The 14,951-nt window shown below is 43.6% G+C and overlaps 1 long non-coding RNA gene across 1 annotated transcript; it reads left to right on the forward strand.

Annotated features, from left to right (window-relative positions):
- The first annotated feature begins 1,148 nt into the window (after positions 1 to 1,148).
- LOC128107228 (uncharacterized) lies at positions 1,149 to 7,127 on the forward strand. The gene is made up of 2 exons (XR_008217014.1): positions 1,149 to 3,933; positions 6,024 to 7,127. It is a non-coding gene; the product is annotated as an uncharacterized LOC128107228 (long non-coding RNA).
- The last annotated feature ends 7,824 nt before the right edge of the window (positions 7,128 to 14,951 follow it).

The following is a 14,951-nucleotide window of genomic DNA, read 5'->3' on the forward strand; positions in this document are numbered from 1 at the left end:
AGAAGCACTAAGAAGAAGGACCTTAATGAAAGGGTCAGCAGGGGGCAGCAGAGGAGCTGAGCTCCAAGGCTCTCTCTTGGTGGTCCTTGTGCATGGTAACACTTGAGGGCCCTTAGCTTGGCTCCTGTTTCTCTGCCCTTCCCCAGGTCACTCACAGTTGGGACCAACCTCTCTGTTCCTTCACTGGCTTCAGGTGCATTGCAATCACCGAGGCAGAGCTGCTTGGAGAAGGTCTGGTGTCTTTCTCACACTGGCCGCCTCTTCCTGGAGGCAATGTCCTCAAATGGGCCATAGTACCCACACTCTTGTCTTGAGCCCCACCCACATTTAAACGTCTCAGCTCTACTGGAGATCTCTGAGATTTCAGCTTGTCCCCCTCTCTTAAGAAAATACCCACCATCTTGCTGAAGAGGAATGCTATTCCCTTGGTGGATGCTTTTAACCTAGGCTGACAGTCACACACACATGCATAAGATGCATGTTTTGACCATGACCAGTTGATGAAATATTGTAGTAACCTTCCCTTCCCTTGATTGCACCAGTGGATAGATAGCCTGGGATGAAATCATGTTCCAAACACTCCTTTTGTTTATGTAGCCCAGGCTGGCCCCCAACTCATGATCCTCCTGGTTTTGATTTCTGAGTGCTGAGATTACAGGCGAACACCTCCTCCTGTTTTGAAAAGCTTTTGATTTGAGAGAAATACATGTGGCTGTAGGAATGATTATTTTAAAATTATTTCATATTCATGTCCCACGTGTCCTGAGTAGGGTAGGGAGGTCACAAGAAGAGAACAAGGATAGAGGGGGTAGAGAAATGCGGGGGGGGGGGGGGGGGGGGGGGGCCGCGGGGAGAACCACAAAACATTATTGTTCAAAAATGTCATAATGGTATCTAACATATATTGACTAAAAATATATAATTTCGAGCCTGGCGATGGTGTTGCATGCCTTTAATCCCAGCACTCGGGAGGCAGAGGCAGTTGGATCTTTGTGAGTTCGAGGCCAGCCAGGTCTACAGAGCGGATCCAGGAAAGGCGCAAAGCTACACAGAGAAACCCTGTCTCGAAAAATCAAAAAAAAAAAAAAAAAAAAGAAAAAAAAGAAATAATTTTGGTATCTAACATATATTAACTAAAATATATAATTTTGGTATATTTATTTTATGTGTACGAGTATTTTGCCTGCATGTATGTATGTACACTGCTTGTGTACCTGGTACCTTAAGAAGTTAGAAGAGAAAGTTGGGTTCCCTGGAACTGGAGTTATGGATGTTAATGGGCCACATCGTGGATCCTGGGAATCAAACCTGGGACTTCTGCAAGAACAGTGTTCTTAACAACTGAGCCATCTCTCCAGCCCTGTATGCTGATTTAAAAAAGAAGTCCAGAAGTCCTCATTTGATCAGAAGTGCTCGGGAAAATAAAATTTACTAATATAACAATTTGTAAAATGCAAACGATTCATCACCATATTCTGCTGAATTTGTGTAGCATTCTAAAACTGATTTTTTTCATTAAAATGTTCTGAGCTGTCCCAGCTTCACAGATTACATCATATAGCCAAGTTGTTGGGTGATAGCAATTCCTTTGCCCCTGAGATGTTACACAATGAAATCGTATTGCCCCTAATTTTCATGGGGACATCTGTAGTGTTGTCTTCACAGACGAACACCGCCCCTCCCCCGGGGTGGGGTGTTTGTCATGAATAAATCCGTACAGGTGGAAAGTGATGACTCATTCCACAGATAGGAGCAGAGAGTTTAGGAGGCTTTGAAATGTGTATGCATTAGGAATCATGGCTGTAAGGGGGCACATATTAGAGCAGAGACATATTTGAGGGTTTAATGTAGTCATACACTGTTCTCACTGGACTAGCACATGTAGCTTAGGGAATGCAATTTTGTGTTTGAGTCCCAGATCAATCCTGAATTTCTACTTTGGACCACAAGGTGGTGTCTCATCTTCATTAATGCTGAAGTCAAGCACCCAGCTCAACCTGGAAACCCACCCATACCCACCTCTTCACCCTTCCTATACCCTGTTGTACCAGGTTTGTTTGTTTGTTTGTTTGTTTCCTGTAGATGTATCCAACCTTCTTATTAAATAAGAAACACAGAACCAATGCAAAGAAGAAAGCCAAGAGGTCAGAGCTAAGAGCTAAAACCTTACCCTTCCTCCTGCGGTGGTCCTACCTCTCCGAACCAAAGCTACCCCTGTGTTAAAGTCTTTATATAGAGTTCCTGTCCTGCCTTCTCATTGGTTTTAAACCCAACCACATGACCGCCTCCTCACAGCCTGTCTGTATAGGCCTCCAGGTTTTCCATGATTGGTATTAAGATTAAAGGCATGTGTATCCAATAATGGCTGTATCCCTGAACACACAGAGACTTACCCAGCTCTGCCTACCAAGTGCTGGAATTACAAGCGTACGCTACCACTGCCCTGCTTTCCTATGGCTTGCTAATAGCTCTGACCCCCGGGCAACTTTATTTATTAACATACAAATAACATTTTAATACAAATAAAATATCACCATAGTTTCCCAAGTGGCAGCATTTCTAAAGAAAATTTGGTTAACATATTTTTGTCAAGGAGACTTGTATTTGGTCGATCGTATCTGTGGTAAGATATGCGTATGCATTTTCAGTGTTTTTAGTTCGCTCTTGATCATCTATCACAGTCTCTTTCTTACAGCTTGGAACAGAAGCATATGGTACTTTGACAAGTGCCTGTCATAGGCTGCACACCGGTTAGCTTGCGAGTGGGAAGTTCCAGAGGAGCCTGCTCAGAAGTTGACTTTCCAGCTGGGTATACACAAGGTACCCATACCAGATGCTCATAGAAGGAAGCACACAAGTCCAATTGTCTAGGTTCTAGACTTGTGTTCAGTGTAAGATCTCCAAATCCATGGGGGATTAATATTTTCAGATCTACTTATTTTATGTGTATGAGTATTGTGCCTGTGTGTATGTATGTATGTGTGTGTGTGTGTGGTGTGTGTGTGTGTGTGTGTGTGTGTGTGTGTACGTATGTATGCCTGCCATGTACATACTGGCAGAGGTCAAGAAAAAACATCAGATCCCCTGGACTGAGTTACAGATGGTTGTGAGCCATCATGTGGGTGCTGGGAACTGAACCCGGGTCTTCTGCAAGAGCAACAAGTACTCTTAACTGTCAAGCCATCACACCAGCACCCTCCCCCACCCCTCCCCCCACACCATGAAGGTTTAAGATGGATAGGGGCTCCCTGATGTTTTACATGGTGATGTTGCCACATGGAACTAAAACCAACAATAAATGCACTGGGTCGGTGAGAAAGGTTTCACAGCGGGGAGGGTGGTGACACTGGTGTAAAATAGTGATGTGCCTCAGTCTACCTAGTGCTGGGATTACAGGCGAATGTCACCATTGTCCAGCTGTGACCTGTGCATTCTTGAAAAGAACATTTTGGACAAAATATAAACCAGGGAGTGTGAACAGCTTCTAAATATAAGCAGATCTACAAGTGACAGAACATTATGTAATCATTGAGATAGGTGGATCTTCTTGGTGTGTACGCCTGTCTATTTTCACAGGGGTGTGTGTGTGTGTTGTGTACGCACATATGAAAGCCAGAGGACTGCCTCTGGTGGTGGTCTTCAGATGTGGCGATGGCTATTCTTGGTTGCCAACTTGACGTACCTGGGATAAGGGACCCTCAACACCTGAGAAATTACCTCTATTACATTGGCCTACAGGCTTGTCTGCGGGACGTGTTCTTAACTGCTGACCGATGGAGGAGAGCCTAGCCCACTGTGGGTAGTGCCACCCTGGGGAAGTGGGCCTGCTTATATAGGAAGCAGGTGAGCTGACGCAGGACAAGCCAGTAAGCAGCCTTCCTCCGTGGTTTTGCCTTAACCTCTTGCCTTGAGTTCCTGTCTTGGCTTTCCTTGGTGAGTGACTTAACCTGTTACAATTAACCCTTCCCTCCCCGAGTTATTTTTTGTAATAGTATTTATCACAGCAACAGAGAGCAAACCACAACAGTTAGTGTCCACCTTTTTTTGAGATAAGATCTGTCACTGGCCTCAAATGCGCCAAGTAAGTTAGGCTGGTCGGCCAGTGAGGCCCTGGGATCTGATGGTTTGGGGTATAAAATTGTCACACCTTGCCTGGCTTTTTTATATGGTTCTGGGGCTTGAACTCATATGTGGGTTAGTCATCTCCTCAGCACCCCCCCCCCCCATTGCCCCATCTTCTTCTGACTAAATGTCAGGAGACAGAGCTGTGACCTCCTGTAACTGCAAGAGTTGTGACTTAGGTAAGATTATGGGCTTGGTCGCCATGAGATGGGTCCGTTGGGCAAGTCATCAAGAAGGTCTGTGCTTTATTTTCCCTCTGGGCACCATAGGACAATAATTCCCAGCTCAAAACGTTGTGGCTAAGAATCTATGAACAATATAAGTGCAGCAGACGGGTCACAGGCGTTAGAACTCCGACTGCCTTTTGATTCAAAGGCGTAGGGCCGCAGTTGGTTGAAGCGGGAGGAGGGCATTGGGCCTTGGAAAGGGTCCATTTCTGGGTTCCTGTGTGCAAGGCCGTTGTTTGCATTGCGCACTAGAGATTCAGCACTTAGGAATAACAGCTTTGCAGAGGAAAATAGGAATATTTGAAAACCAAAAAGAAATAGCTTGGTTTCAGACTGTGAAAACAAACAAAAATCCAAATTCATGAGTATTTCATTTTAATGTACCTGAAACATTTTATCAGTTTGGTAACTGCTTCTAGTTACATAGCTGCATAGATATTGTATTTCATGTGAGACATGGGTAAATTTTAAAATATTGGTTTGCTATGAGATGAGGACTCCAAATAGGAGACCCCCCCCAGGTCGATGGAAGCTTAGATAGCTTAGAGTGAGCACTGGGCTAGCCATGCTGCTGTCACGAATTTATTTATAAGCAAAAGAAATTTACTTCGCCCTGTTCTGAGGCTAGGAAGTTCTGTCCAATGCACTAGAAGTCCAGAAATAGAAACCTGGAGGAAGAGGATGCCAGTGCCTGTGTGTACTGGACTCCTGAGTGAGTCAGTTGATCCAACGAGGGGGCTGGAGAGATGGCCCCACAGTTAAGAGCACCTGCTGCTCTCATGGAGGACAGAGGTTCAGTTCCCAGCACGCACACGGTGGCTCCAGCGCCATGGGATCAAACATTCTCCTCCAGCCTCCTTGTGCACTGCACGCGAATGGTGCACATACGCACATACAGACAAAATATCCCAACACATCAAACAAAAAGACGTCTGCTAAAATTTCATTTATTTTATTTTTTTGGTTTTTCGAGACAGGGTTTCTCTGTGTAGCTTTGCGCCTTTCCTGGATCTCGCTCTGTAGACCAGGCTGGCCTCGAACTCACAGAGATCTGCCTGCCTCTGCCTCCCGAGTGCTGGGATTAAAGGTGTGCGCACCACCGCCCGGCTGTTCTAAAATTTTAATTAAAAGTTCACCTGTCACTGGTCCCACCCAAAAAAAGAAAACAGAAGAAAGAAAATAAGCCTTAGTAGTGTCTGGTGTTTCATGTCCTAACAATCTAGCAATTTCTTTTTACTTCCTACATATATACTTCAAGTGTATTATTCCTCGCTGGAGTTACGCTCCCATTTTCCCTTTTAGGGACAGTGTGTTCTGTGGGTGGGATCCTGGTGGAGCTGTAGGGGCTGCTGGGTGGAAGATGCAGCAAGAGGAACAGAGGAGACACATCTGTCAGACTCAGGTTCCTGGAGGTGGCTCTGACAGCAAGAAGTTGAATGTCCACCCTCCCCCCCAACACTTTGTGCTAATATGGACTTAGTAGCTAGAGGGATTGGCAAGTGTATGTGTGCATGCTTGTTTGTGGTTCAGGAGGGGTCTAGGTTGTTCCTTTACAAAAAGAGGCTTCAAATTGTGGAAGGAACCACCCCGGGTTTGCTTTATAAGACACTCCCTGCACATTTGTTAGGCTGTGTGATTTGGTAACAATGAGATTTGCATCCATTGTTTTTTCAGGAAGTCTCTGAGCAAAGGAAGGAACACCTTCCTAAGGAGGGGCCAAGGCAGAGGTGTCTTTCAGTGTTTGAAGAGCCACTGAACCTGAAACATAGCTTGGGGAAGCAGGGCCTGAGGGAATGTGTCCAGGATGTACAGACTGGCCAGGTGGAGCACCTGAGCTAACTGCGGGGCCCGAAAGAAGCCAAGGACAGGAGTGGAGAGTTTACCTGGTGTATTGAGCAGGTGTCATCTCCGACATACCTCGCTAAGCACAGTCCTGAGACAAAGGCGACTTCCTCCTCCTTGTGGCCTTGTTGTGTTTGCGCTTGACATCTGGGCGGTTCTAAAGCTGGCGGACTGCTAGGGAGGATGTGGCCGCTGGGATCTGGCTCCCTGGGGCTCACAATGAGCACAGCTTATGAACACACTTTGAAAAAAACGACAAGACACTTGTGCTCTCGTGGCCCACCTCCCAACAGCCTCGTTGCTGACTCCAGTCATGATGGGTTTCTCCAGTGAGAGGTACTGGGAAGCAGAACTACCCAATGGGGCTCCAGTTCCTTCACTTCCTGGCACAGATCTCACATGAAACAGACAAGGAAATCCCAAATCTCTGTTTACGAAGATAACAGAAGCATTGCATGTCCTGACCGGGTTTACTTTGCAGGAGTTCCCACCAAGACCACACCAGAAGTCTTGTTCCCTCGATGGATGACTTTTTATATATTTAAATTTAGGAGAATTCAGTGAACCTTCGCCTTCTAGATATTGTTATGTACTGTTTTAAGAGATGAACACATGAAGTAGAAAGTTTAACATGCTTTTAAAATTTCATACGTGCTTAAGAATAAATCACTATTTTGGTCTTAGCTCTGAATTTTGAGAATTGGATTAAGAGTTTTCTAATTATCACAATATCCAAGGCACGAAATTGTTGTCACCTCCCAAATTTCTCTTGTGCTGCCTTGGTGTCACCAATTATGCGTGCCCTTCACTCAGCAAACTGTCCTCATTCTCTACAGACTTGACCTTTTCAGAATGCCATATGATGTATAGGCTATTACGGTCTATCAACTAGGTGAGTTTGTTCATCCATTCTCTAATAAAATCTTATCAATATTGTCCCTGCTTTGGAGTGATTATGATAAAACTGATCTAATCATGTACAAGTATAGTTTTGTGTTAATGTAAGTTAATGTAAGTTTTCCTTTTATTTTCCGTGTTCCTGCCTGTCTGTTTGTGCCCCCTGTGCAGACAGTGCCTGTACAGGCCAGAAGAGGGCGTCAGATTCCCTGGAACTGAAGTTCCATGAGATTGTGAGTCGCCACCATGTGGGTTCTAGTCCTCTGCAAGAGCAGCAAGTGCTCCTAACTGCTGAACCATCTCTCCAGTCTCCACGTTTTCTTTCTTTCTTTTTTTTTAAAAAAATCACTGTATGTATTCACTGTACATGGCCATGTTACATAAGAACGTACAAGTGCATATTGTACATTGAACATGTTCCTTTCCATCTACTTCTCATTTCCACTAGGTCCCACTGCCCCTCTCCCCGACCAGGGACTTTATCTTCTTCTTTCATGTCATACATACTCACGTGATTTTATATATTTATATGAACAGGAAACTACATCTGAGAGGAACCGTATTTGTCTTTCTGAGACTTGCTTAATTTGTATGACTATATCAGTTGCATCCCTTTTTTTTGCAGACAAAATGGCTTTATTCTGCTTTATGGCTGAAAGATTCCCCTTTGGACACGGATCCATTGATCTCCACGTCTGTTTTTGTACCAGTACCATGCTGCTAGTCTAACTCAAAAATTGGGTATAGTGAGACTTCTTCCCGTATGGTTTTTCTTGCTCAGAATTGCTTTGGCAATCTGGGGCCTTTTGCACTTCCATATAAATTGTAATATTCCTTCTGTTTCTTTAAAGAATGATGCTGGAATTTTGATGAGGATTGGATTGGATCTGATGTTGGTAGTATAGTCATTTTTATAATGTTAATTCTTCACATCCATCTTCTTCTCATTCTTGCAAATATCCTCTCCTTCAGCACAAGAGAAGTGCTTCCCACTGTCCTCGGGCCTCCAGGGTACCTCCTGAGAAATTAGCAGTCATTCAAATTGATGTCTCATATCTATCATTTGCTGTTTGTGTGACTGTTGTAAATATTATTTTCTTCATACTTGGTTTTCATCAGTTTGATTCCAGTTTGTTGGCTTTCATTGAGTTTGTGTTATGGGTTTCACTGAGGCTTTTAAATTTATAAAATGCTATCTTTCACAATATTTACGAAGTTTTTACCCTTATTTCTTGAAATTTTAGTTGTGTACAGGTCCCTCACCTCTTATTCTGTGACATGAATGGCATGCATATTAGAACTATTTTGAGGTGTGGGTGGGTGGGCAGAGAGAACCTCAGATATCCTTCTCAGGAGTACTGCCTACCTCCTTTGAGGCAGGATCTCAGTTACGCCTGACTAGCTTGGCCAGTGAGTCTCAGGGATGATCTTGTCTCTACGTCCCCTGTGCTGGACTTACAAATGCATGCCGCCATGACCATCGTCTTTATGTGGGTACTGGGGTTCAAACGTGGGCCTTTCAATGACTGACCACCTTCTTCACTTTTGATATCATCTCACAACTTTTTTAGACATGATTTCTTTCTTTCTTTCTTTCTTTTTTTTTTTTTTTTTTTTTTGGTTTTTCGAGACAGGGTTTCTCTGTGTAGCTTTGCGCCTTTCCTGGAACTCGCTTTGGAGACCAGGCTGGCCTCGAACTCACAGAGATCCGCCTGGCTCTGCCTCCCGAGTGCTGGGATTAAAGGCGTGCGCCACCACCGCCCGGCTCTTTCTTTCTTTCTTATCTGTTCTTTCTTTCTCAGGTTGGGAAATGACTATTGATCTATATCTAGGCTCATTTATTCTTTCCTTGGATTTTGGCTTTTGAATTCTGATATTGGCCATGGTGGCACACCCCTGTAGTCATAGCCCTTGAGAAGTGGCAACAGGAAATACTGTAAGCCCAAGGCCACCCAGCACTACATAGTCAAGACAGGGAGGGGGGAAGGTAAAGAATGGGGGAGAGAACTATTTTACATTCTTTTCCCTTTTTTGTTTTTGTTTTTCAAGGCAGTCCTAGCTGTCCTGGAACTCGCTCTGTAGACCAGGCTGGCCTTGAACTCACAGAGATCCGCTTGCCTCTGTGTCCCGAGTGTTGGGATCAAAGGTGTGCGCCACCACCGCCCAGCCTGTTTTTATATTCTTGTCAAAGGTGTTTATCTAATTTCAGAATTAGGTAATTATTCCAGGAGCTAAGACACAGGCAGTTAAGAGTTGACATCTTTTAGTTGTCTCTTAAAAATTGGTGATATTTCATCGTTGACATTTGGGTAATGTTAGGTAGTATCTTGAGTTCTTGGAACGCTCTTTGTGAGAGCCTGAGTCACATTAAAATCCTCTGGTGGTTTTGTTTGTTTTAGCGGACAACCAACCTGGTCATATTCCTAGTTCAGGTTCCTTACTCCTTCTGTGGAGAAGGGGGCTGTGCGCTGTTTTCAAAGCCTTTGTTATTCACTCTGAACCTTTGTTCCTGGGCACATACCCTGACTGTTCATTTTGGCTGTGGTCTGTGGAGGTTTCAATCACAGTTCTGTCCTCAAAGTCTTTACTGCATTTTCTTCTGAGCTCTGTTACACACTTGTGAGATTCAGTGATGAGCTTGGGGTTCCAAGTGGTTCTGAGCTCCGTTACACACCTGTGAGATTCTGAGCTTTGTTACACACATATGAAATTCAATAACAATGTTGGAGTTATTAGTGGTTCATACAGAATTGCAATATTTAATTCTGTGCTTCTCTTTCCTATAAAATTGTCCCGTCCTCAGATGCTGTGAATATCTTCATCTGGTTCTTCTGGCTGGAAGTATGAGTTCTCTAAGAGTCTTAGCCTCTATCCTCTACTATGATGTCACACAGTTGTATGCAAATAAATTACCACGGATACAGCGCAATTGAGAGAAATGTGGTTGGGAATTGTCCTCACCCTCAGTACATCGGGGACTTCTTTCCATGTTTCGTGAGTCCATGGTACTGGTGTCGCTACAGTGGTGGTAGAGCTTTATGACTGAGGCCGAGGGCAGGACAAAGCCTAAAGAGAAATAAAAGTCCACCCAAAAGAAAGATAGGAGGATTTCTTTCCTATTTTTCTCGGAGTCCTTTTGTTTCCTAATCTGTTCTGAGAAGCTTCATGGTGTTTGTGCTAGCTGCATCCACAGTGCAGTTCAATCAAAGCAGGTCAAAGCCGGATTAAAGGGACAGAACCAACAAAATACTACAAAACCCACCATTGCCTTGGTCATTCTTGTCCCCTCCCCAGGAGCTGAGGACCGAACCCAGGGCCTTACTGCTTGCTAGGCAATTGCTCTACCACTGAGCTAAATCCCCACCCTGCACCGGTCCATCTTTAAATATGTCTTTCTATCTACCTGCTAGTATGGACTTCTCAGAGCCCACAGGCAGTTGTGTGTTATATCCTGTAGAATTGTTGTAATCAGTGGAAGAAATAGGATGCAGCGAGTCTACCCCAGTTTACCCAGCACTGGAATCCTTAGACTGCTAATATTTGATGGGCTAATGGGGTAATGATTGTCTGTCTGTGCCTCAGGATTAGGGCTTTTGTAGAAAGGCACTAAACTCCCACTGTGGCCACTTCTCTGCAGCTCCACACTTGCCTGAGCATCAGTAAACTCAGACACTGCTTTTTCTAGAAACATTGCATCAACCATCATGCCCAGGCTTCACAGTCCCGTCAGCACTGGCCAGGTCCCAGGAGGAGGAAGCATCTCGGATTTCTGTGCTCTTCGGTGCTCTCGTGTTCATATGCTTGGAGCTATCTCTCCATCACCCAAACCTCTACTTCCCTTAACTCTAAGTTCCATCACACCCTCCAAACACAACGACAACAACACCTTAGTTACTTCCCACAACATCCCATTTACTTTCTTAACTAAAGTAATTTTTAACTCAGGGACACTTATTTCACTCAAGTCCTTCCCAGAAGAGGTTGCTCTTTGTGGTTCTCCTTCTTCCTTGGGGATGGTCCCCACCAGTCCTCGAGGGGAAAGGGAACAGAAGCGAGTGAGCAGGGTCAGATGGCTTGTGAGTTGACAGAGATAGCTCTCCAGGAGACTGCTTCAACGAGACAGCTCAGCTTTATTCCAGAGAACAGGGAATATGTAGGATTAGGGACGCTAGCTGGGGAATCACCTAATTTGCATTAAACAACCTGCTCCTATCATAAAGCTCCTAGTACAAGTCTTAGTTATCACATGGGCAGCAGGGAGAGCTCTAGCAGGGATCTATGCCAAGGGTCACACTAGAGATAAATCAGGCATCCAGACCTAGAGACATTCACCAAATAAAGGCAGGTAGAGATCAGGAAGTCTCGCTGGGGAGGGAATCTTCCATACTGCGAAGCTCTGAGAGAGCTGCCAGGCCATGGCAGACTGCGACCTGTGACCAGCAGGGCCTCCCCACAGCTATTTATCTATGACTTCTCTCCACATCGCTTTTCACACTCTTCCACAGAGGCACAGACCATTAGAAGGGAAGGCTTGGATGACTTCTTCTCTTTCTATTAATTTTTTCAAGTTGGCATACAAAGTGATGAGTTTCATTATGACACGTGCGGAGAGCCTTTGTTCTTTTTCACCCCCTTCCCCACTGCCATTTCTGTACCCCTACACTCCTCTTTTGGTCCCCTTCCTTTCCTTGAACAGCCCCCTTCTTTTTTCATGTTTCATGAGTTCCACCACCCTCTCTCCACCCTTCCCCCTTAAGGCCCCCCCCCCATTTCATCTCATGGACTACTTTCTACTTTCATGATGTAAAACTAATTTATTTTTTTTTCATAGAAGAGAAAAGTGTGATATTTCCTTTCTGACTTTGGCTTATTTTGTTTAGCATAATTATCACTAACTCTATCCATTTTCATACAAATATTTTATTTTTGTTTACAGCGGAAAAAATAATTGTGTGCACAGACTACATTTTCTTTATCCACGCATCTGTTAAGGGGCATTGTTGGTTCCAGCTCTTAGTTATTATGAATAGTGTGACAACAGCTTGGGTATGTGGCAGTGTTGACTTAGAGTCCTTCAGGTTATACATGCAGAAATCTTGTAGCTGAGTCTTATGGTAATTTTACCTCCAGTGTTGTGAAGAACCCCCACACAGACTTCCATAGTGGAAGTTTACATTCTAACCACTGATTATTCTTTGCAAACATCTTCACCGGTATTTGTTATTATTTTTTCTTGATGATAGCCATTCTGACTCAGTAGGGGGAATTCTAAAGCTGTTATACATGTATGAGGATGTCATAATAAAATCATTAGTGCATTTGTTGATTGATTGGTGTGGTTTTTTTTTTTTTTTTGGTTTGTTTAATTTTTGCTGTTCTTTATGCATTCTGGGAACAATTCTCTCATTCCATCTATAGTTGGCAAAGATTGATTTCCAAATCTGTAGGCTGTCACTTAACTTTAGTGACTAGCTCCCTTCCTGTGCAGAGACTTTTTAATTTCATGCAATACCATTTATCAATTCATTCCTATGCTATTGGAGTCCTTTTTAGAAAGTCTGTTCCAATGTATACATTTTGAAGTGTTTTAACTTAATTTTCAAATTGTTAAATAGTAAGGAATCTTTTCATGCTGAAGGGCATCCAATGCTCTTTTTTTAACATATGAAAATCAAATAGCAAAAAATATAAAACCCAAAACTTTAAAAAATAATTTAATGTATTTAGTTGCAGTTCTCTGATAGTTGTGTAGAATTCTGCTGTAAATCCAGCTGGGTCTGAATGTTTTTTAATTGGAAGGTTTTTTATTACTGTCTCCTTCTTTGAGCTGTTGATCTCTTCTTGGATTATCCTTGGTTTTTCAGATGAATCTAAAAATTCATCCATTTCTTTTGGGTTTTTAACTTAAGGGAGCATAGTTTTTATTTTTCAGATTATTCCCTTATAACGTTCTGAATCTCTTTGGTGTCTGTTGTGGTGTTTCCCTATTCATCTCTGGTTCTCTTAGCTTGGGTCCCCTCTTTTTCCTTTCCTTTTTTTTTTTTGTTAACTATACTAAAAGTCTGTCTATCTTGTTTATCTTTTCAAAGAACCAGCTCTGAGAAATACTAGAAGCATACACTGAGCACTGGTTAGAGTTGAGAGAAGGGTTACAAGTGGGTTGCAGCTGGGAGGTGAAGGCCAAGAGTGGAAGGGAGACCTCATGGATGTGATTAAATTAAAGGACAGGTCAGTCCTGCATTTTAAGATGTTGCTTTTGTTGTTAGAAAGCATCCAATGAAACATTCCATTGGAAGAGTTTGAATTCTTCAATCCATAATTGTTCACAGAAAATTGTAAATAAAATTGATGGTAATTACAAAGAAGTTCCTACTGATGTATTGAAAACTGTTGTCTGAGTCAGTCCTGAGGCTGTGACCACAGAGGAGGCAGTGAGATGCCGAAGTTGAACCCAGTCTGTAAACGATTCACATTAAAGGCAGGCCAGCGATAACAAGAACATTAGGAGATGGGAAGAAGATGGAGGTTTGGGGAGTTAGCCATCTGCCTTTCACAGACCTTGGGAGAAGCCATCAGACCCTTTCAGGATAATCACAGAAGTCTTTGGAGGTTTGTGGGGGGATCTGATGATTAATTATATACAGAGAAAGATTCTGCTCTAGTTTGCTTTGACACAGTCTAAGAGTCACCTGAGAGAGTCTCCAGTGAAGAGTTACCTAGATGGAATTGGTGTTTGGGCATATCTGTGGGGACTGTCATGACTATTAATTGATGTTTGAGGGCCCAGCCCATTGTGGGAGGTGGCCCAGGGTTAGATAAGAAAGCTAGCCAGCATTCCTCCACGGGTTTTTTGTTTTGTTTGTTTTGTTTTGTTTTCCAGACAGGGTTTCTCTGTGTAACTTTGGCTGTCTTGGAACGCGCTCTAAACCAGCCTGGCTTGGGACTCACAGGGATCTACCCGCCTTTGCCTCTGGAGTTCTGGGATTAAAGGCATTTGCCACCACTGCCCGACTCCTTCACGGTTTTTGCTTTAAGATCCTGTTTGAGTTCCTGCCCTGACTTCCCTGCATGATGGACTGAGACCCCACAGTGTAAGCTAAATAAATCCTTCCTCCCTCAACTTTCTTTGGGTCAGAGTGTTCTATCACAGCAAGAGAACCAAACTAGAAAGGACTCCTTAAATGGTCAGAGGAGATGATGGCACCCCACATCTGCTGCAGCTTAGAAGAGGACACGGGTCCCCGCTTCAATAGTTATTCGACTGCGTCTTGAACTGCATCATACCCTATGGCTTGCACGTGTCCTAGTCCCTTTCCTTTGCCTGAAGGGCTCATGGGTTGCATATGGATGAAGATCATTGTTTGGGGTTTAGAGAGAAGTACCTGACTTAGCATTGTGCTCCAGGAACTTCAGTACAGTCAAGAACACAGCATTTATACCTAAGAGGCAGGGCTAACCACAATATGCTTAAGACAAACTAAACTAAACTAAAATAAAAACCAGTTTTCTAGAGTTGTCAAAGACCTAATGATTTAGGAGAGCTGTATTTCCCAGGTGTGTGAGAGGTTATTTCTTCAAACACACAGCAGCATTCACGAAAACTTGTCCTGGTAGTCAGCTCCAATACAGTAGCTCCCTAAGGACCTAGCGAAATTTGTGCAGAGGACAATTTGTTTCTGGCGTCAGAATCATTTTTGCTTTATTGTGCCCGTATTTTATGGCTCTTCTCCCTCTTCCTTTGTAATTGTTTTATCACTGTACCTTTTAATTTGTTGATAATTATCTGCAGTGGGGTGGAGAGCAAACAAACCCTTTTTATGAGGCTGCCATGGCAACAGGCCAACAAATTAACCCTGAGTAAGT

This window comes from Peromyscus californicus, unplaced genomic scaffold (genome assembly GCF_007827085.1).
Source record: "Peromyscus californicus insignis strain IS unplaced genomic scaffold, ASM782708v3 Scaffold_12__1_contigs__length_115047231, whole genome shotgun sequence".
Lineage (NCBI taxonomy): Eukaryota > Metazoa > Chordata > Mammalia > Rodentia > Cricetidae > Peromyscus > Peromyscus californicus.